Here is a 22,896-nt window from a genome sequence, read left to right on the forward strand (position 1 = left end):
TGTAATTGTCTTTTGAATGACATACATTGATTGCCTTGTGTTTATGTGATGCATGTTAAAATGTTAGCTGTTAAAGGTAAATATTTCAAAACTAAGACAATTTCTAATAGCATATTTTGACAATTCCTTGTTTAAGAGTACCCAGAGACCCTCACAGGATGGATGTCTTGAACCTTTCTCCAGCTCTGAGTGTGGAGAGTTTTGAATGGCAGGGTCAGGAAAAGGACCTGGATCTTTAGGTAAAGGAGACCTCTCACACAGTTGAAGTGAAATGTTCAAAAGATAACTGTGGTAAAGTAATTAGCTTCTAATTAAAATAAATAAATTTAAAAAAAGATAACTGTGGTCATTGTGGCCATAAGAGTATGGAGGCAGGATTGGAAACCACCACTGATGAGGCCAATGTCAGAATTTTTTAGGGATGGTAGGAAGGAACTTGAACTGGAGACCTGCCAATAAGAACAGACTTAAGACTGAACCACATACACAAGAGTTCAAAACAGCAACACTTAGTGTTCATCGAAACCAACCTTCTCACTTTTATTGTTATGTTATGCTGTGCTCAGTCATGTTCGACTCTTTGTGACCATATGGACTGTAGCTGCCAGGCTCTTGTGTCCATGGGAGTTTCCAGGTAAAAACCAACATTCTTACTTTACACATGGAGAAACTGAGGCCCAGAGAAGTTAAAGGTATCACCCAAAGTCACTAATTTGTTAGAGCTTCAGGTAACATGTTATATATTTCTAGTACACAAGTGAAGTGAAGTGAAAGTTGCTCAGCCATGTCCGACTCTTTGTGACCCCATGGACTATACAGTCCATGGAATTCTCCAGGCCAGAATACTGGAGTGGGTAGCCTTTCCCTTCTCCAGGGGATCTTCCCAACCCAGGGATCAAACCCAGGTCTCCCACATTGCAGGCAGATTCTTTACCAGCTGAGCCACAAGGGAAGCCCAAGAATACTGGAGTGGGTAGCTTTTCCCTTCTCCAGGGGATCTTCCCAACCCAGGGATCAAACCCAGGTCTCCCACATTGCAGGCAGATTCTTTACCAGCTGAGCCACAAGGGAAGCCCAAGAATACTGGAGTGGGTAGTCTATCCCTTCTCCAGCAGATCTTCCCAACCCAAAATTGAACTGGAATCTCCTGCATTGCAGGCAGATTCTTTACCAACTGAGCTATCCGGGAGGCCCTTCTAGTACACAAAAACTTAAGGTATTAAAGAGACAGGATAGAGGAGAGAGCTGAGGAGGACTCCAAGGTTTCAAGTACACACCTCTATCTCAGACAGTACTTGAACCCAGGACCCTCCCACCCTGTGGAAGATGAATAGGATTTCAGGGAACACTTCAAAGGAAATGGCTGAGGGCCTATCCCCAAGGGGTTTTTCCATGAAGTGGGCTAAGGGTTGGTTTGGGCTCTGGGTTAGGATCCACACCTGATGGGTTATGGTGGAGTAGGAGGTATCTGTAAAACCAGGCTGCCCAGCTTCCATTGCAACCTGTTCCACTCTTCTATGTGGGTGGTATTCCCCAACGGCCATGCGGGGGCAGGATGAACAAGCTAACAAACACCAAGGTGAAGAGGAGCAGGAGCTATTTGTTGAGGCATGTACTCTTTGGAGAGAGTAGCCTCATGCCAAGACAAACTCCTCCAAAAATAAATATGATACATAAAAGACTAATTATGAGTTTGGACTTTGGGATTTAGTAGGAGAGAAATGGCTCTGTTCAGGATGAACAGAGCAGTGTCAGTTGGCAGCAGGTGAACATGAAAGGGCAGGGTGGGAAGTGGTGTCTCCAGTACCCTTCAACAGTCTCCTCTGTATAGAAAGTGATGCTTATCTAGGGGGAGACAGTTTTACAAAGTTGGTTTCACCAGAAACTGAAACAAAACAGAGCCAGAGCAGAGATGGAGCCCACCAGAGATGGCAGCAACTGCACTGGGTTCTTCCCTCCTGCCCTACTTGCCAAAAGGGCTTCAAACATATCCTCTCCAACCTTCTTCCTCAACTGGCTTGTGCTGTTATCATCAGTTGCCATGAAAAATTTCTTCACCCTCAGCCCTGGGAATAGAAGCCCTCTAACCCCTCCCACCCTGAGTTGCATATTCTCTGAGTTATCTGCCCAGCCCAGGTAAATACTATCTCCAACATGGCACAGGTGGAGGCCAGGTAGCTATTCTATACACAGCCTAGGCCTTTCTGGTGAGATACATTAAAGAATAATCTGACAATTTAATGCCCAGCTATAGCTTCATCATTACCTTCTGTATAACTTCATACAATTAACCTCTTAAAATTAATTTTCCTACTCTGTAAAATGGGGGTAATGGTAGTCATATTATAAGGTTATTAAAAGGACTATATAAAATAATACATATGACTGTCACTTTGTCTCCCCTAAAGAAAATAGAAGAAAATGTATACAAGGGAGAGCAGAATTGCCTCTTTCTCATTGGATATCAAGCATCTTGAAAAGCTGTTGCCAGGCCTCTGGACCTGACAGGACCCTATAACTCTTTACCTGAATTGTATTGGGCTGAAATAAGAGGTAAAGATCCTAAAATCATCCATTAAATCTTCTTAAAACTGTTCCTAGAGACAAGATAGCAGAGTAAAAGGACATGAGCTCACTTTTATCATAGAAATACCAAAATCAAAACTAACTGCTGAACAACAATCAACAAAAAATGCTGAAAGCTACCAAAAAAATACTCTATATTCAAAGACAAAGAAGAAGCCACAATAAGATGGTAAGAGGGGTTCCAATGCAATTAAATCAAATCCAATACACACCAGGTGGATGAGTCACAAACTGGAAAATAATTATATCACAGAAGTTCTCTCACAGGAGTGAAAGTTCTGAGCCCCACATCAGGCTTCCCAACAATGAGAGGAAGAACCCCCAGAGAATCTAGCTTTGAAGTTCAGTGGGGTTTGATGGTAGGAATTCCAAAGGACCAGGGGAAACAGAAACTCCACTCTTGAAGGGAACACACAGGGTCTCATGTATACCATGACCCGGGGAAAAAGCAGTGACTTCATAAGAGACTGGGCCAGACTTACCTGCTAGTATTGGAGGGTCTCCTGTGGAAGTAAGGGGTGGCTGTGGCTCACTGTGGGAACAAGGACACTAGTGGTGACAATTCTAGGGAGTACTTATTAGCATAAGCCCTCTTGGAAGCTGCCATTTATTCACCATGATGTGACCCCACACAACAGCCTGTAGGCACCAGTGCTGGGATGTCTCAGGCCAAAAAACAAACAGGGCAGGAACACAGCCACACCTATCAGCACACACTATGCTTAAAGTCTTCCTGAGTACACAACTGCCTGGTAAACACAACTCCTGACAAGGTTTCTACTCACCAGAGGGACAAGACCTAGCTCCACCCACCATGTGCAGGCAGTCACCATTCCCACCTACCAGGAAGCCTACACCAGCCCCTGTTCCAACCTCACTCACCAGGAGGCAGACACCAGAAGCAAAAGGAACTACAGCACTGTAGCCTGTGGTAAGGAGACTACAAGCACAGAAAATTAGACCAAAATAGATGACAAAGAAATATGTTGCAGAAGAATGATCAAAATAAAAACCCAGAAAAAAACAATCAAAAGAGACTATGCAAGGAATTATATGCCAATAAAATGGACAACTTGGAAGAAATGGACAAATTCCTAGAAAAGTATAACATTCCAAAACTGAACCAGGAAGAAATAGAAAATCTTAACAGACCCATTACAAGCATAGAAATTGAAAATGTAATAAAAAATCTTCCAACAAATAAAAGCCCAGGACCAGGTGGCTTCACAGGTGAATTCTACCAAAAAATTAGAGAAGAGCTAACACCTATCCTACTCAAACTCTTCCAGAAAATTGCAGAGGAAGGTAAACTCTCAAACTCATTCTATGAGGCCACCATCACCCTAATACCAAAACCAGACAAAGATGCCACAGAAAAAGAAAACCACCGGCCAATATCACTGATAAACATAGATGCAAAAATCCTCAGCAAAATTGTAGCAAACAGAATCCAACAACATATTAAGAAAATCACACATCATAACCAAGTGGGCATCTCTTCCAGGGATGCAAGGATTCTTCAATATTTGTGAATCAATCAATGTCATACACCATATTAACAAACTGAAAGATAAAAACCATATGATTATCTCAATAGATGCAGAGAAAGCCCTTGACAAAATTCAACACCCATTTATGATTAAAAAAAAAACTCTCCAGGAAGCAGGGATAGAAGGAACATACCTCAACATAAGAAAAGCCATATATGATAAACCCAGAGCAAACATTATCCTCAATAGTGAAAAGCTGAAAGCATTTCTCTAAAAACAGGAACAAGACAAGTGTGCCCACTGTCACCACTACTATTCAACATAATTTTGGAAGACCTAGCCACAGCAATCAGAGAAGAAAAATAAATAAAACCAATTGGAAAAGAAGTAGAACTCTCACTGTTTTCAGATGACATAATCTTCTAATGAATATAGTAAAGTTGCAGAATATAAAATTAACACACAGAAATCCCTTGCATTCCTATACACTAACAATGAAAAAACAGAAAGAGAAATTAAGGACACAATCCCATTCACCATTGCAATGAAAAGAATAAAATACTGAGGAATAAATTTACCTAAAGAAACAAAAGACCTATATATATAAAACTATAAAACACTGATGAAAGAAATCAAAGATGACACAAATAGTTGGAGAAACACACCATGTTCGTGGATTGGAAGAATCAATATAGTGAAAATGAGTATACTACCCAAAGCAATCTATAGGTTCAACACAATCCCTATCAAGCTACCAATAGTATTTTTCACAGAACTAGAACAAATAATTTCACAATTTGTATGGAAATACAAAAAACTTCAAATAGCCAAAGCAATCTTGAGAAAGAAGAATGGAACTGGAGGAATCAACCTGCCTGACTTCAGACTCTACTACAAAGCCACAGTCATCAAGACATTATGGTACTGAGACAAAGACAGAAATATATAGATCAATGGAACAAATAGAAAGCCCAGAGATAAATCCATGCACCTATGGACATCTCATCTTTGACAAAGGAGGCAAAAATATACAATGGAGAAAAGACAATCTCTTTAACAAGTGGTGTTGTGAAAACTGGTCAATCACATGTAAAAGAATGAAACTAGAACACTTTCTAATACCATACACAAAAACAAACTCAAAATGGATTAAAGATCTAAATGTAAGACCAGAAACTATAAAACTCCTAGAAGAGAACATAGGCAAAACAGTCTCCGACATAAATCACAGCAGGATCCTCTATGACCCACCTCCCAGAATATTGGAAATAAAAGCAAAAATAAACAAATGGGACCTAATTAAACTTAAAAGCTTTTGCACAACAAAGGAAACTATAAGCAAGGTGAAAAGACAGCCTTCAGAATGGGAAAAAATAACAGCAAATGAAGCAACTGACAAAGAATTAACATCAAAAATATACAAGCAGCTCATGCAGCTCCATAACAGAAAAATGAACAACCCAATCAAAAAGTTGGTCAAAGAATGAAACAGACATTTCTCCAAAGAAGACATACAGATGGCCAATAAACACATGAAAAGATGCTCAACATCATTCATTATCAGAGAAATGCAAATCAAAACCACAATGAGGTATCATATCACACCGGTCAGAATGGCTACCAGCAAAAAGTCTACAAACAATAAATGCTGGAGAGAGGGTGTGGAGAAATGCAAACTAGTACAGCCACTGTGGAGAACAGTGTGGAGATTTCTTAAAAACTGGAATAGAACTGCTATATGACCCAGCAATCCCACTGCTGAGCATACATGCTGAGGAAACCAGAATTGAGACACATGTACCCCAGTGTTCATTGCAGCACTGTTTACAGACCTCAGAGACCTCTAGGACAACATTAAATACACCAACATTCATACTGTAGGGGTCCCAGAAGGAGAAGAGAGAGAGAAAAGGCCTGAGAAAATATTTGAAGAGATAATGACCAAAAACTTCACTAACACAGGAAAGGAAACTATCACTGAAGTCTAGGAAGCACAGAGAGTCCCAGGCAGGATAAACCCAAGGAGGAATATGCTGAGACACATAATAATCAAACTGACAAAAACTACAGACAAAGAGGAATACTAAAGGCAACAAGGAAAAAGAAACAAATATCATACAAGGAAATTCCCAAAAGGATACCAGCAGATTTCTCACCAGAAACTACAGGTAAGAAGGTATTGGCACAATAAATTTAAACTGATGAAAGAGAAGAACCTACAACCAAGAATACTCTAACCAGCAAGACTCTCATTCAGATTTGATGGAGAAATCAAAAGCTTTACAGACAAGCAAATGCTAAGATAATTCGGCACCACCAAGCTCCTGGTCATATATCTGGATAAAACCTGGTTTGAAAAAATACATGCACCCCAGTGTTCATTGCAGTGTTGTTTACAATAGCCAAGACATGTAAACTACATAAATGTCCCTTGACAGATAAATGGAAAAAGAAGATGTGGTACATCGATACAATGGAATATTACTCATCCATAAAAAGAATGAAATAGTGCCATTTCCAGGAACAATGATGGATCTGGAGATTGTCGTACTAAGTGAAGAAAGACAGATAAAGATAAATATCATATCACATATATATGGAATTCTAAAAAATGATACAAATTGGGATTTCCCTGGTGGTCCAGTGGCTAACACTCCACATGGCCAATGCAGAGAGCACAGGTCTGATCCCTGATCAAGGAACTAGATCCTACATGCTGCAACTCAGACCTGGTACAGTCAAATAAATAAATAAAATAAATATAAAAATGATACAGATGATCTTATTTATAAAACAGAAACAGACTTACAGAATTAGAGAATGAACTTGTGGTCACTGCAGGGGACCGGTGAAGGAAGGGACAGATTGGGAGTTTGGAATCAACATGTACATATTGCTTAAAAAAAAGGAAAAATTAAAACAAAAAATAATATAATGCATATGAAGTAAAGTGAATGGTATGTAAAGAAGGGGAATACTTAATTTATCATCCATACTATGCCAATTTTCACATGAAATTTTAATGGCAATAATAAGAATGGGACAACATATATAAATTATGACATCCAGTTATTCTATTTACAAAGGTTAGGTATTACTAAGAAAAGAGTTTCATTGTGCAGATGATCACTGTGGGACACTGAGCAAATGACTCTAGAATTTGTCTATCTGTGAAATAGAATAAATAAAGTACAGGCTCAGAATTACATCGATGTTTATATTGATGGTTATATTGATGTTTTGATGTTTATATTGATATACTGATGTTTATAACTGTTCCTTTCAGATTCATCAGGATTGCGCATTTTACTTCAGAATATTTAAAATTTAAGGCACTGGTTTAAATTACTAATAACTAAGTAAAATAGAGACTTTCAGCTTTCTGATCACTATACAAACAGCAACTGCCCTGTGTTCCCTGGGTCTCAGTTCGCAGCTCTGAGAAATAAGAGGCTAGATGCCACCACACCTATGCTTCCTCTCTTATTCCAAAGTCTGACAGGGGTGCGGTATGGCATGGGGGCAAGAGGGGAGGTGTGGTCCCCAAAAGGACTGAAGACACACAGGGATCATTGCTTTTCATGATGATGGGACACAGGCCCCATACCAGGGTCAGTGGCATAGACAGACCATATGGACAGAGTCTGTGGGAGTGGGCTCCAGGGGCCAGAGGGCCCTTCCTCTTGTTTCCAGAACACATACAGCTTCTCAACACCTCAGTACTTATGAAACAGCCTGGAAACCAGAAGACTCAGAAGTCAAACAGCAGGGATGAATAGGCAGGTAAAATAAGGTGTTTTTGTTTTTTTTTTTTTTCTCCCTGAAAGTTTCACTTAAACATCTCTGTGTGTCCCTGAGCTCAGTAAGTAAAGAATCCACAGGACATTTTCCCATAATTTTCCCCTCTTCCTTCCTGTGTCACTTCCCCCCCAACCCTCCCCACACACACTCTCACATACATAGAAGAAGAGCAGCAGGGATGGAGAAAAGGGGCAGCCTTGTTTCCTACCCATTATGTCAATTGTCAAGGTCGATGGAAGCTAAATCACAAACACAGGTTTGAAGAAGGAAATATCTTGGCCCTCTGAAAGGGGTAAGGGGTCGGGGAGTGGGAAGGAAACATTTTTCAGAACAGTTGAACTATTGCCATTCTTGGAGGCCTTACAACCCACACTTGGCATCACAAAAGCCAGCAAGAGGAAGGACACCCAACTAATATGCAACTTCTGCTCAGAAGAGCCACTGAAGACTCAACAGTGAGCTTGGGGTTCCCAGGCCACTACTTTGAGAACCCCTGGTCTGATGAAGGAGAGCCTCACCTCTTCTCCAAGCCGCAGAAGTTGCCTGGTTATCACTGACATGACAAAATATTCCAGAGGGTCATCTGCAGCCTTGACCATGTCTGCCTGGCCTGAAGAGAGGAGACCAATTGCTCCTCAAGGCTACCTTCCCAATCAACCAGAATTGACTGTTCCAGAAATGGGCACAGACAGCCAGGAAAGGGCCTGCAACACTGGATGGTCCCTGAGCCCCTGAGGTGGGCTCTGCTGGATTCCCACTGCCCCTGGGGTGGGGCAGTTCCCTGGGTTGGACTCTCCTCTGGAGCACTTGACCACCTGGCTAGGCTGTAGGCTCTGAGAGGACAGGACCACATCCCACTGGTTCACTATTCAGTTCCCAGTCACTCAGGTCACTATTTGTTGAATAAAAGAAGTAGCTAAGATACTCAGTGGCTCCTGGTGGGTAGTCAAGTTAGAGTCCCAGCTCAGGCACTTCGGAAAGTGATGTGCTTATGACCTCTTTATGACTTATGTGGTGTGCACGCATGCATGTGTGCATGTGTGCCTGTGGGTGTGTCCTGTATTTGCCCAGGAGAACCCAGGAGCTTCCTGAGGGTGGTTTCATAAACTGGTTTTAGTTCATGCCACAACTCTGCTCCTTAGTGGGCTGGCTCTCCACTTTACCATCAGCCACCCTGCCCAGGAAAGATTCCTCCTGAGGAGGTCCCCAGCTCTTTCTGACCCCAAGAGCTCTTCTCCTCCCTGTCCCTGTTTCCTTATCTGGAAGGTGAGGATGTTGGGCTACATGAAGGGCAAGGAGCCACTTGGTGCCACAATTGCTCATCTCCATGATGTCCGAACACTGCTGCTTCTTGAATACTTCAGGGATTGGGAGCAGGGCCTTGAGGGTTCTAGAGCTCACTCTCCTACCGTTGGGACTGAGTTGTGATGGAAATGGCTGTCACCGACCAGGTACTTCTGGGTCAATCAAGAAGCTTAGCTAGATCCAGGCCTCGGCCAGACAAATGAGGTTCAGAGACAGTAGGACACAGGCAGGAGGACCCTCTTGACTGTAAACATAATTAAAACCAGCAATCATTTACTGAGGAATGTTGTGGGTCTCCCTTTCCTGGAGATCACAGAAACATGGAAGCTAATGGGTCCCTGGAGATGGACGGGTGCAGCCCCCTCATTGTATAGATGAGGAAGCCGAGACCCCCAGGGAGGAAGTAGCCCACCCAGGGTCATGGAGCAGCATAGTGAAAGAGCAGAGACCCAGACCTGTGACCAGGGCTCTCTGGCAAGAGCCAATTTCCCCAGACTCCAGACTGAGAGGCTTCCTTCAACAGCAGGGCAGCCCAGGCGATTCTCTGGAGTGTATTCTATGTACATGTGAAGACTTCCTGAGGTCTTGAGGGTAAATGACCTATCGGAGGCAGGAGTGAGGCCAGAGGCCTCTGTCTTCATGATGCCCAAGTACAGGCTGCTCCCTAGACAATCCCTTTCCTTCTCTGCAGGCAAGAGAGACCCCCTATCACTGTGGAGTGTGTCTGATGGCTGCTCCAGCCTGGGATCCAGGATCTCTCCTCAAAGCCTTGCCAGTACATCCAGCCCACTCACCCTCCAGAAGGCCCTTCACTCAGGCAGCCAGTCAGTCAGCTACGCTTTGGGGAGCACCTTCCAAATGACTCTGGGTGAGGCTCAGCTGGGGCAGGTCACATATATCCGAAATCAACATTCCTGTACTTGGGGTGCTTCTGGGTGAGGGAGAGACTGAGGTACATGCACCCAAGGACAGACACCTGGCAACAGAGAGAAATGGGCCAGGGTGGTCAGAGGACGTGGGAACGTGTCAGTCTTTGACACATTCTGGGTAGGACCTGGACTAGGAGGTGGGCGCAGTGTGGAGGCCTTCCCTGCCTCTAGAGGCAGGATGGGTGGAGTGGCAGGGCATGGTTGCTATGAGTTTAGGCTCTTGATGTGAGTTACCAGCCTGGCCTAGTGCCTCAGTAGCTGGGTGACCTTGAGCTCTTCATTTCATCACTTTGAATCTCAAGGTTTGGGAATTAATAATGCCTCACATAACTCAAGGCAGAGCTCACAGGAGGCCTCCTGGGAAGAGCCCAGAGTTAGTGGTTTGCAGGGCAATTTCGCTTCCTTGTGATTTCAGCATACTGTACAGACTCACTTGGGACCCAGAGTTGGTGTAAAGATTATTTTAGCTGAAGACATTTGAGATTCGATAGACAACGGTAAAAAGCCTTTTTGGAGCTTCCTTTATCTGACTAAAAGCAGCAACTTCTAGGAAATGAAGCAGCCAAAAATTCCTTCTCGGGATCCACTTCTGGAAGGTAGAATAAAGTCAACCCCAAATCTTTTCTCTGAGTAAGTTTGTGGCCCTGAAAAAGAAAGATCACTCACACCTATATAGACAAACATTACAGCCTCTCCTATCAAGTGTTTGTTCTCCTGAATATCCGTGTATGTTTCCAAAAATCATTTGTATTACTGGCAAGTAACTTTCTCCCCCATTTCATCTAGTATGTTGGCAGGTAATCCCCAAATTCCAACCACACCTTTGAGTTATCATCACTGAGTTCTTCTGTGTATATGGAAGTTGCACACGTAAATAAACTCTGGGTTTTTTTTTTCTCCTGTCAGTCTGTCTTTTACCAGTTTTCATTCACAGGGCCTAGGTGCTAAACCTAAGAGAGTAGAAGAAAAGGTTTTCCTCCCCCAAAATATTCACAAATGGGAACCTCTAGACTTCTGTGTGTCCTTTTTTTAGACCTTGACTCAAGTAAACTGAAAAAAAACAACAGTCAACACCTCATGACATTGATGAGGTGTTTGAACTTTGAACACTGTCTGGATACTTGATGACATTATGGAATTATTAATTACTTTAGGTGTTGTAATGACATTGTAGTTCTGTTAAAAGAGTGTTCTCATGTTTGAAAGCTACATACTGAAATGCAGATTCAATGATATGATATCTGGCCAGGGGCTGCTAATTGTTGATGCTGGGTGATGTCCACAGGAGGTTCATTATGCTATTCTACTTGTATATAGACTTGAAATTTTCCACAACAAAAAGCTTTTAATATGAAATAGAAAAGGGTGGATCGAGGAGATGTTTACCCAAATGTGGCTTAGCTGCCTGCCTTTGGAAGGGTTTTCATTATAGAGAACAACAATTGCAAACTTAAGAAAAGCCTGGTATCTGTTTTGTGAGCAACAGCGACATATGACTAGAGACTGATTTCACCCCCTCACTTCAGCCCCCTCATTAGGCAGCATCTGTGCTGCTCCTCTCAGCCTGTGGCAGCCCAGTTTGGTTGCCAGGCATTGGAAGCCAGAAGCCCTTTTCTTGGGAGGGAGAAAAGGGAAAGGGAGGGAGAGAAGCAAGGAGTGGGGGAAGGTAGAAAGAAGTTGCCCAGAGGAAAGCTTGTCCCTGTCTAGCAGCCTGGCCCAGGGGGAGAGATGGGGTGGGGTCTCTTGTTGGATGCTGGTTTCCCACAGCTCCTACTTTCCATGGTTTATTCCTGGGGGCAGCCTTACCATCCGAGCTTGAGGCTCCACAGAAGCAGGGTGGGGGTGGGGTGGGTGTACATGTGTACCTCCTGCAAAGATTAGGGAGGTCTGTGATTAAGTAAGATACCAGTTAGCACCCACTCAGAGTCAGAAATTTCAGACAGGCCTCCTCTGGGGGATGTTCCTGAACTCTTATTGAGTCACAAACAATCCTGGGAAAGCAGCTCATCAAATGGAAATTCTGCACTGGTGATCACCCTCTGTTGGGGCCATTCCAGAAGGCAGGAGGGTTCCTCTTTGGAGTGGAGAAATCTGTCCTCTCTGTCCTTTGGGGAGAGAAGGCAGAAGCCTATGGTGCTGCACAGTGGCCTGGCAGTCTCATGGGCGCTGACTGTGTTGGGGAGCCCTGTATTCTGATGTTGATTCAGACCCACCTCTCACTGGAAGGCTGTGTGGGCCTGAGCCCATCTCTGAGTCTCAACTTCCTGATCTTTAGAAGCCCTGAGTGTGGAACCCTGCCTCCCTTCAGACTCAGCTGGTCTGGGATTACAATGCACTCCCCACCCCCAATTCCTGGGCAGGAATTGCTCTCACCTGGGGTGGGGCGAAAGGAGCCTGGCCCTCTCTACTTTCACCCACCAGGCCAGACTGGAAGAACCAACATAGCCAGCGCCCTCTGAGAGACAGAAGGAGGGCCTTTCCTAGGGCCACCTTGCTGTGATCATGAGCTACTTCCTGCTGGTTTGGAAGGTGGGATTCAGAGAAGCTCTAGCCAGGTGGGATGGGGGGTGAGGTCAGGCAGCTGCCTGGGAGATCAGCCTTTCAAGACACAGCATCTGAGAAGGCTGGCTATATTCAATGAGAAAGACATCAGGGAGGCAGCAGTCAGGAGCTGAGCAGGCGCAGGGCCCAGACAGCCCCTTTTCTCTGCAGCATCTTTGTGGCTCCTGGTTGCTAGGAGCAGGCTCTTCCGTTGCTAAGCAACTGAAGCCTGGTGGATTAAGACCAATTTTCTGAGCTCACTGGAAGGGGAGGGAGAGAAGGTGCAATGCAGATACCCTGGGGAAGCTCATCCCTGCCTCCAACCTTTGTTGGTGGATGTGAGTGGAGGTGAAGGGACTGGTGAGGTGAGGTCCAGCTGGGAGCTGATCTCTAGGGAGAAGGTCGAGGGTGGGGCAGCTGGGGGCAGGCTGTGTATCAGGTATTCATTATAAAGACCAAAAAACCAGAGTGAAACTGGCAATTAAATGCCAGTTAGAGCACTAATGAATGCTAAAACTGTTCCTTTTTGAAACCCCAGAAAAGGCCTGCAGTCCCTGGGGTGTTTCTGAGCCCCCTGACCAGGCCAGATGGGATTGGGCAAGGTCTGTCCTCCAAAGATGGGAGGATTGGAGCATTTTAGGGTCCATGGGCCCCCAACAGTCCTGGGGTCCTACCTCCTGGTGAATGACAGAGGACCCTCGACACAGTGCCCTCTGCTTAGATAATAACCCCCAGATGACAGGGAGCTACTTCTTCCTACAACAGCCCCTTCTGTATCTTGCTCTTAGAAAGTGCTTTGCCCGTCATGGCCCAAGTCTGTCTTCCTATGGCTCTTTCCCGCAGGGGCCAAGGGTGTTATCCCTATCTGCTTTGCTGCAGGGACCTGTAGCCCCTCTCTTCTGTAAAGCCTACCTCTTATTCTTGCCACTACTCAGCGGGCAGAATGGCTGGGGCCTCACCACGACTTGGTGCTTTCTGATTCCCCACCCTCAGCCTGGTCTTTAGCCTCCTTAAGGAAGAAGCTACTAGGATGGACAAATTTACCAGGGGGTCCTGGATCCAATTCTTGTCCCATGGTCCAGGCTTCTCCCACTATCTCGCTGAGATGATATCTTGGGTCAGAAAGAAAAGAGTCTGTGTGTGTGTGTGTGTGTGATAGAAAGACATGTAGGAGGGTGTTTACAAACTTAAAAGAAAGGGCTCCAGTTCAAAAATGGTGGTGTGTGGATCCATTTTCTAGGGAAAAAGCCATAATTGGTACAATTCCTTAAATTTTATTAAGAAGCTGTTCTAATGACATATAACAAATGGAGAAGCATTTATCCAAAATACCATAATAAATCTTGGTAAGAACAGCAATAGCCCATGGCATTTGGGCCATGACTTACTCCCATCTCTGCCTTGTCCTGCTGAGTGTAATATAAGCTCTATTCTAGGTGACTGTGGCCAATAATAGGGAGCTCTGTCTTTCTCCAGGTCCCAGTATTGGTCTCCAGTGTGACTCCTGGAAGTATAGGTTACAGTTACCTCTCATCCCTCCCTCAGCTCTGTGTTGTAAAATCTTTGTTCCAGACAAGCAGAGCCAGGAGGATGGAGGAGCCTTTCTGCCACTCAGCTCTTACTAGTATTGTGAGAGCTCTACTCCAAGCATGCCAAGCATGGCACCAAGAACATTGTCTCTGATTACCTCTGCCCTCAGTTCAGTTCAGTCGCTCAGTCGTGTCCAACTCTTCCCGACCCCATGGACCACAGCACGCCAGGCCTCCCTGTCCATCACCAACTCCCAGAGTTTACTCAAACTCATCTCCATTGAGTCATCAACCATCTCATCCTCTGTCATCCCCTTCTCCTCCTGCCCTCAATCTTTCCCAGCATCAGGGTCTTTTCCAATGAGTCAGCTCTTCGCATGAGGTGGCCAAAGTATTGGAGTTTCTGCTTCAACATCAGTCCTTCTAATGAACATCCAGGACTGATCTCCTTTAGGATGGATTGGTTGGATTTACTTGCAGTCCAAGGGACTCTCAAGAGTCTTCTCCAATACCACAGTTCAAAATCATCAATTATTCGACACAGCTTTCTTCACCGTCCAACTCTCACATCCATACATGACCACTGGAAAAACCATAGCCTTGACTAGATGGACCTTTGTTGGCAAAGTAATGTCTCTGCTTTTTAACATGCTGTCTAGATTGGTCATAATTTCACTTCCAAGGAGTAAGCGTCTTTAATTTCATGGCTGCAGTCACCATGTTCAGTGATTTTGGAGCCCCCCAAAATAAAGTCAGCCACTGTCTCCACTGTTTCCCCATCTATCTGCCATGAAGTGATGGGACCAGATACCATGATCTTAGTTTTCTGAATGTTGAGCTTTAAGCCAACTTTTTCACTCTCCTCTTTCACTTTCATCAAGAGGCCCTTTAGTTCTTCTTCACTTTCCGCCATGAGGGTGGTGTCATCTGCATATCTGAAGTTATTGATATATCTCCCAGAAATCTTGATTCCAGCTTGTGCTTCATCCAACCCTGGATTTCTCATGATGTACTCTGCATATAAGTTAAATAAGCAGGTGACAATATACAGCCTTGACGTACTCCTTTTCCTATTTGGAACCAGTCTGTTGTTCCATGTCCATTTCTAACTGTTGTTTCCTGGCCTGCATACAGATTTCTCAACCTCTGCCCTAGTTCACTCATAAGTTGTAGGTTCCATGCTAGGAAAGACAAGTCAGAAAAATAAGGATCTACCATCTTGCCTAGCACCCTTCTCATAGAGTAATGGCACTCTGGGAATGTGGGATGCTCTCCCTACCTCCAGCTCAAGTACAATAAAGCAGAAGTTCAACCCAGAAGAAAGTAAGTATTTTAAGATTGGAGAGCCCCTTTAGCTCTCCCTAAAGGAAATAACTTTATTTAGAAAAGAGAATGGAAAAATTCTGGCTTAAGGGTATTGTCAGAAATAATTTAGGTCTTGGTGATAAGCAATTTAGAAGGGACTAGGGGCTTCAGAATTTTTAGTAGGGGACTATAAAATAGTAGACCAGCTACAAGTTTAAAAGAGAGAATCAGGGAAATAACTAAGAAGAACTATTCTAGAGTCTGAGCAAGCCTCAAAGACTGATAACACTTTACCCCTGCAATGGAGCAGCAACTTTAATTGGATCGGATTGTGGAACAACTTGTGCCCACAGGCATCATTAAAAAAACAATAATGAAATTAAGGAGTAATAAGTAGAGGCTAATAGCTGGGTATGATACCACTAACTAGAGTTACATTACTCAGAAGCTAAATGGGAATCTCAGTGGAAGAAACAGAGTCCATTTCAAATCACAATAATCACTGGTAGTAGTGATGTTGTGTATATATCCATGGCTGCGACTTTAGAGGTTGCATACTGTAGGGAATAGACTTCACCAACCTTGTCCAGAAAAGTCAGTAACAGTAGCTAGAGTTGCTACAGTATATTATCTGACTTGTTGTATATGTCTAGTTTTCAGCAAAAAATTATGAAACATACACAATTACGAAACAGGAAAGTGTAACCCATAAACTGGAAAGAGATACTAGGTGATAAAACTGTCTTAAGGGGGCCAAATGTTGGACTTAGAAGATAAATCAGCTGTTACAAACATTTCCAAAGAACTGAATGAAATCATACTTAAAGAATTAAAATAATGCATGATGACAATGTCTCATCACAAAGAGAATATCAGTAAACAGAATTTTTTTTAAAAGAACCAAGTGAAAATTCTGGAGTTGAAAAGTATTATAAGTGAAATGAAAAATTCAATAAGGAGCTGATTCATGTTGGTTTATGGCAGAAACCAACAGAATACTGTAAAGTGATTATCCTCCAATTAAAAATAAACTAATTTAAAAAACTAAGGAGTTCAACAGTAGATTTGAGGTGGCAGAAGAAAAGAATCAGCAAATTTGAAGGTAGATCAATATATATATATATATATATATTATGCAAATTGAAAAAGGTTGAGAACATAGAATGAAGAAAAATGAACAGCCTCAGAGAAATGTTCAGTTCAGTTCAGTTCAGTCACTCAGTCGTGTCTGACTCTTTGTGACCCCATGAATCGCAGCACGCCAGGCCTCCCTGTCCATTACAAACTCCCAGAATTTACTCAAACTCATGTCCATCGAGTCGGTGATGCCATCCAGCCATCTCATCCTCTGTCGTCCCCCTCTCCTCCTGCCCCTAATCCCCCCCAGCATCAGGGTCTTTTCCAATGAGTCAACTCTTTGCATGAGGTGGCCAAAATATTGGAGTTTCAGCTTCAGCATCAGTCCTTCCAATGAACACCCAGGACTGAACTCCTTTAGGATGAACTGATTGGATCTCCTTTGCAGTCCAAGGGACTCTCAAGAGTCTTCTCCAACACATGTGGGACACCAATAAGCTCACCAATATATATGCAGTGAAATTTTAGATTCCATTGTGGCTCAAATCGTGAAGAATCTGCCTGCAATGCAGGAGACCCAGTTTTCATCCCTGGGTCAGGAAAGAATACTCAAAAATAATGAAAACTTCTCAAATTTGAAGAAACCATTAATCTACATATCTAAGAAGCTCTACAAATAACAATAAGATAAGCACAAGGAGGGATACCCCAGAGACACCATAGTCAAAATGTTGAAAGCCAAAAACAAAGGGAAATCTTGAAAGGAGCAAGAGAAAAATGACTCATCATGGACAAGAAAAACTCTATAAGCTTAATGGCTAACTTCTACCAAATAGAATAGAGGTCAGAAGGCAGCGGGATGACATATTCAAAATGATGAAAGAGAAAACCTATCAACAAAAAATATTTGCTATAGAATGTCCAGAGTAGGCAAAATCCATAGAGACAGTAGATTCATCAGGGGCTGGGGAATGGAGAGGTTGGGAAGAGATTGCTACTAGAAACAGTCTTCTTGGGGGTGATAAAAATATTCAGAAATTAGAAAGTTGGAATGGTTGGAAACTTTGAAAATATACCAAAAACACCAAATTGTACACTTTAAAAGGGCAAATGTTATGGTATGTGAATTTTTATCTCAACAAAGGATTAAAAGAAAACAAAGATCTCAAATCATGAACCTAATTTTCCAGCTAAAGGAACTAGAAAAGAAGAGCCAACTAAACACATAGCATGCAGAAGGAAGGCAATAATTAAGACTAGAACAGAAACAAATAAAAGAGAGAATTAAAAATGGAGAAAAACAATGAAACCACAAGTTGATTCTTTGAAAATATCTACAAAATTGAAAAAAAAAAAGAAAATATCTACAAAATTGGCAATCCTTAAACCGAATTGATCAGAACAACAAAAGAGAAAATTTTCATTAGTAAAATTAAGTACAAAGAGGGGATATCACTACAGCCATACAAAAATAATGGAGCAGAAGTGAATACTGTGAAGAGCTGTGTGACACTAAATTAGACAACTTAGATGAAATAGACAAAGTCATACAAACCAAAAACTACCAAAATTGTTGCAAGAAGAAACAAAACACCTGAAGAGAAATATAACAAAAGATTGAATTAGTAACCGAAACACTTTTCACTCTATCAAAAATAAAAAACCCAACCAAATGCCTTTACTAGTGAATTGTGTCAAACATTAGAGAATTAATACCAATCTTCACAAACTCTCCATAAATAGGGAAGAACATTTCTCAGTTCATGAGGCCAGTATTATCCTGATACCAAAGCAAGCAAAAGCCTTCACAAGAGAAGAAAACTGTGGTTTTATCTCTTATGAATATCAATGTAAAAATCCTCAATGAACCGCTAGCAAGTTTAATACAGTAGTACATAAAAAAAGATTATACACTATGATCAACTGATGTTTATATTAGGAATGCAAGATTGACTTAAAATCTGAAAATCAACTAATGTAATACACAGAAAAAAAACACACGGTTATCTCAAGAGAAGCAGAAAAGTCATTTGAAAAATCACAACATTCTTTCATGATAAAACATTTGACAAGCTAGGAACAGAGTGGAACTTTCTTGACTTGATAAAGATGATTTATGAAAAACCCAAGGGCAATATCATACTTATTGGTGAAAGACTGATTACTTTCCCTCTAAGATCAGAAATAACACAAGGGTGTCTGCTGTCAACATGTCTGTTCAACATTGAATTCAAGGTTCCAGCTAGGCCAATTAGGCAAGAAAAATAAATAAAAGGCATCCAGATTCAAAATGAAAAATAAAACTATCCCTGTTTGCAGACAACATGATCTTGTATATAGAAACTCCTAAGGAATCTTGCAAAAAAAAAAAAAAACCCAAAACTCTTCAAATAAATTAGCATGGCTGCAGGTTACAAGATCAATATACAAAGATCAATGGTACTTCTGCATACTAGTAACAATTTGAAAATGAAATTAAGAAAAATTCCGTTAACAATAGCACCAAATATAAATTACTTAGAAATAAAATTAACAAAAGAAGTAAAAACACTCTGAAAATTATAAAATATTGTTGAAAGAAGTTAAAGAAAACCTAAATAAATGAAACTATAGCCCATCTTCATAGGTTAAAAAGTTTAATGTCTTTAAAATTGTTAATATGGCAATCTCTCCAAGCTGATTTACAGGTTCACTATAAAAATCCCAATGGCATTGTTTTTTGAAAAAATTGACAAGTTGACCTTAAAATTTGCATGGAAATACAAGAGACCCAGATGACCAAAGCTGAAAAAAATTGAGGACTCATACTTTTAGATTTAAAATTTATTACAGATCTACAGCAATCAAGACAGTATAGTACTGGCATAAAGATAGACACATCTATTAATGGAATAAAATGGAAAGTCCAGAAAATAAAATGGAAAGTCCAGAAAAATTGCATTTATTGTGAATTTAATGTTTGCAAGAGTGCCAAAATAATTCAGTGTGGAAAAAGTAGTGAATTCAATAAATGGTGATGAGTCAATTGGATGTCCACATGCAAAAGAATGAAGTAAAACCCCTATATCACACCACATATAAAAATTACCTCAAAATGAAGCATAGTCTTAAATATAAGAACTAAAACTATAAAACTCTTAGAAGAAAGCACCAAAGTAAATCTTCATGGCCTTAGACTAGGCAATGGTTTCTTAGTTATAACAATGAAAGCACAAGCAACGAAAGAAAACAGTAGATAAATTGAACTTCATGAAAATTAAGAATATTTTTCGGTTATATACTCAAAATAATTTAAAGCAGGGATTTGAACAGATATTTGTGTACTTATGTTCATAGCTGAAAGGTGGAAACAACCCAAATATCAATTAATGAATGAATGGATAAACAAAATGTGATATATACAAACATAGACTATTATTCAACCTTAGAAAGGAAAGAAATTCTGACGTATGCTGTTGCTGCTGCTGCTGCTAAGTCGCTTCAGTCGTGTCCAACTCTGTGCGACCCCACAGACGGCAGCCCACCAGGCTCCCCCATCCCTGGGATTCTCCAGGCAAGAACACTGGAGTGGGTTGCCATTTCCTTCTCCAGCGCATGAAAGTGAAAAGTCAAAGTGACATTGTTCAGTCATGTCTGACTCTTAGCGACCCCATGGACTGCAGCCTACCAGGCTCCTCCGTCCATGGGATTTTCCAGGCAAGAGTACTGGAGTGGGGTGCCATTGCCTTCTCCGACTGACGTATGCTACAACATGGATGAACCTTGAAGACATTATGCTGTTAAATGAGTTTAAAAAGGACAAATATCGTGCTCGCTTCGGCAGCACATATACTAAAATTGGAACGATACAGAGAAGATTAGCATGGCCCCTGCGCAAGGATGATACGCAAATTCGTGAAGCGTTCCATATTTTTTAGCTGAAAAAAAAAAAAAAGAATGAGGGAGCAAAGCAAGCAGAAGAAATAAATTTTTTTAAAAATGAAAAAAAATAAAAAGGACAAATATCATATAATTTCTCTTATAATAGATTACATAGAGTAATCAAATGCATAGACACAGAAAGTAGAATGTTGGTTGCCAGGGGTTCATAGGAGGATAAAATGGGAAGTTGTTATTTAATGAGTATAGAGTTTCAGTTCGAGAAAATAACAAAGTTCTGGATATGGGTGGTGGTGATGATTGCACAACAATGTGAATGTACTTAATACCACTGAAGCATAGGCTTAAAATGGTAAATTTCATTATGTATATATTACCACAATAAAATATTAAAAACTTTTATGCTTCAAAGGTCACCAGCAAGAAAGTGAAAAGACAACCAACACGATAGGATAAAATATTTGCATATTATTTATCTGAAAAGGGTTGAGTATCCAGAATTTATAAAGAACAGTTACAATTCAACAATAATATCCTAACAAGTAATAAAAATCTCAACAAACTGAAAAATCAACAACTCTTCTTAGATTCATTAGAGAAGTGAGGTCACAGGGCAAAGTATTATACTAAAATTATACTAAAAAATTACAAAGCATACTAAAAAGCTAAAACAGCATTTATAGAGACAGAGAGCATCAGAACCAGACAAGATATGGCTGGGGTGTTGGAATTATCAGACCAAGAATTTGAAATAACTATGATTAACATGGTAAGGGCTCTAATGGATAAGGTAGACAATATACAAGAACAGATGGGCACTGTACACAGAGAGAAGGAAATCCTAAGACAGAATAAAAAAGATATACTAGAGATTAAAACTATAGTGTAACCTAAATGAAGAATGCCTTTAATAGTCTCATTGGTAGATTGGACATGGTTGAGGAAAGTCAGTGAGATTGAGAGTATGTCAATAAAAACTTCCAAAATTGAAAAGCAAAGAAAAAGAGACTGGAAAAAATGGAACAGAATATCTATAAACTTTGGGACAACTATAAAAGATTCAACATATGCATAACGGGAATACCAGAAGGAGACAAAAGAGAGAAAGGAACAGAAAAAATATTTGAAGCAACAAGAACTAGGAATTTCCCCAATTAATGTCAGACACCAAATTACAGATCCAAGAAACTCAGAGAACATCAAACAGGATAAATGTTCCAAAATAATACCTGGGAATATCATATTCAAACTGCAAAAAACGAAGATAAGGAAAAAATCTTGAAAGAAATTATCCCACCTAAAGAAAAGTAAAGATAAGAATTATATCTGGATTCTGCTCAGAAGTCATGTAAGCAAGATGAGAGTGGGATGAAATATTTAAGATGCTAAGAGAAAAAAACTCACCAACTTGAAATTTTGTATCATGGGAAATTAACCTCCAAAAGTAAAAGAGAAACACTTTCTCAGCCAAAAACTGAGAGAATTTGTTGCCAGTGAACCTGCCATGCAAAAAAATCTTAGAAGAAGTGTTTCAGAGAGAAGGAAAATAATATAGGTCAGAACTTCTGATCTACATAAAGAAAGAAAGAGAATTGGAGAGGAGATGAGTTAAAACTTTTATTTTTCTTATTTTTAATTGATCTAACAGATAAATTTTTTGCTCGAAATATAATAGCAACAGTTTAATGACAGCAATGACAGAAGGGGCAGGAAGGAAGAATTAGGATTATTTTGTTTTTATAAGACTAATGAGGCAGTATAATGTTATATAAAAGGGGACATGGATTAGTTGTGAATGTATATTGCAAAGTCTAGGGCAACCACTTGAAAAAGTAAAAAAAAAAAAAAAAAGTATAACTTACCTGCTATGGAAAGAGAGAAAATGGAATCATACAGAAAGCTCAACTAAAACCACAGATGGCAGAAAAAGAATGGCAGACAAAAATTAAAATGAAGAACAAGAGCCACAAATAGAAAACAGTGACAAATATGGAAAATATTAATCTAATCCAACAATATCAAAAATCACTTTAAATGTTAATGGTCTAAATATATCAATTAAATGACATTGCCAGAGGGGATAAAAAAATAAGACCCAACTATGTGTTGCCTACAAGGAACCCACTCTTAATATAAATACTCATACAGATTAAGAGTAAAGGGATGAATAAAGACAAAAAAGAAATTAAAGAAAAATCTAAAAATAACTCCATGCTAATACTAAGCAAAATAAAGCTGAGGTAGCTATATTAATTTCAGACAGGGTAAAAAAAAAATTACAGACAGGGTAGATTTCAGAGCAAGAAATGCTCTCAGGAATAACATTTATATAATGGTAAAGGGGTCAGTTCTCTGGGAAGACATTGCAATGCTTAATGTGAATATGCCTAACAACAGAGTGCCAAAATATGTGAAACAAAAACAGATAGAACACCCCTCTATCAGAAATGGATA

The 22,896-nt window shown here is 40.9% G+C and overlaps 1 protein-coding gene and 1 non-coding gene across 2 annotated transcripts in view; one reads left to right on the top strand and one right to left on the bottom strand.

The window, feature by feature from the left end:
• Positions 1-22,896, bottom strand: part of SLC16A2 (solute carrier family 16 member 2) — a 131,656-nt gene that overhangs the window by 44,918 nt on the left and 63,842 nt on the right. The gene's annotated exons all lie outside the window — the stretch shown is intronic.
• LOC122690941 lies at positions 20,371-20,477 on the top strand. Its single transcript, XR_006340195.1, has one exon. It is a non-coding gene; the product is annotated as a U6 spliceosomal RNA (small nuclear RNA).

This window comes from Cervus elaphus, chromosome X (assembly GCF_910594005.1).
Source record: "Cervus elaphus chromosome X, mCerEla1.1, whole genome shotgun sequence".
Taxonomy (NCBI): Eukaryota; Metazoa; Chordata; class Mammalia; order Artiodactyla; family Cervidae; genus Cervus; species Cervus elaphus.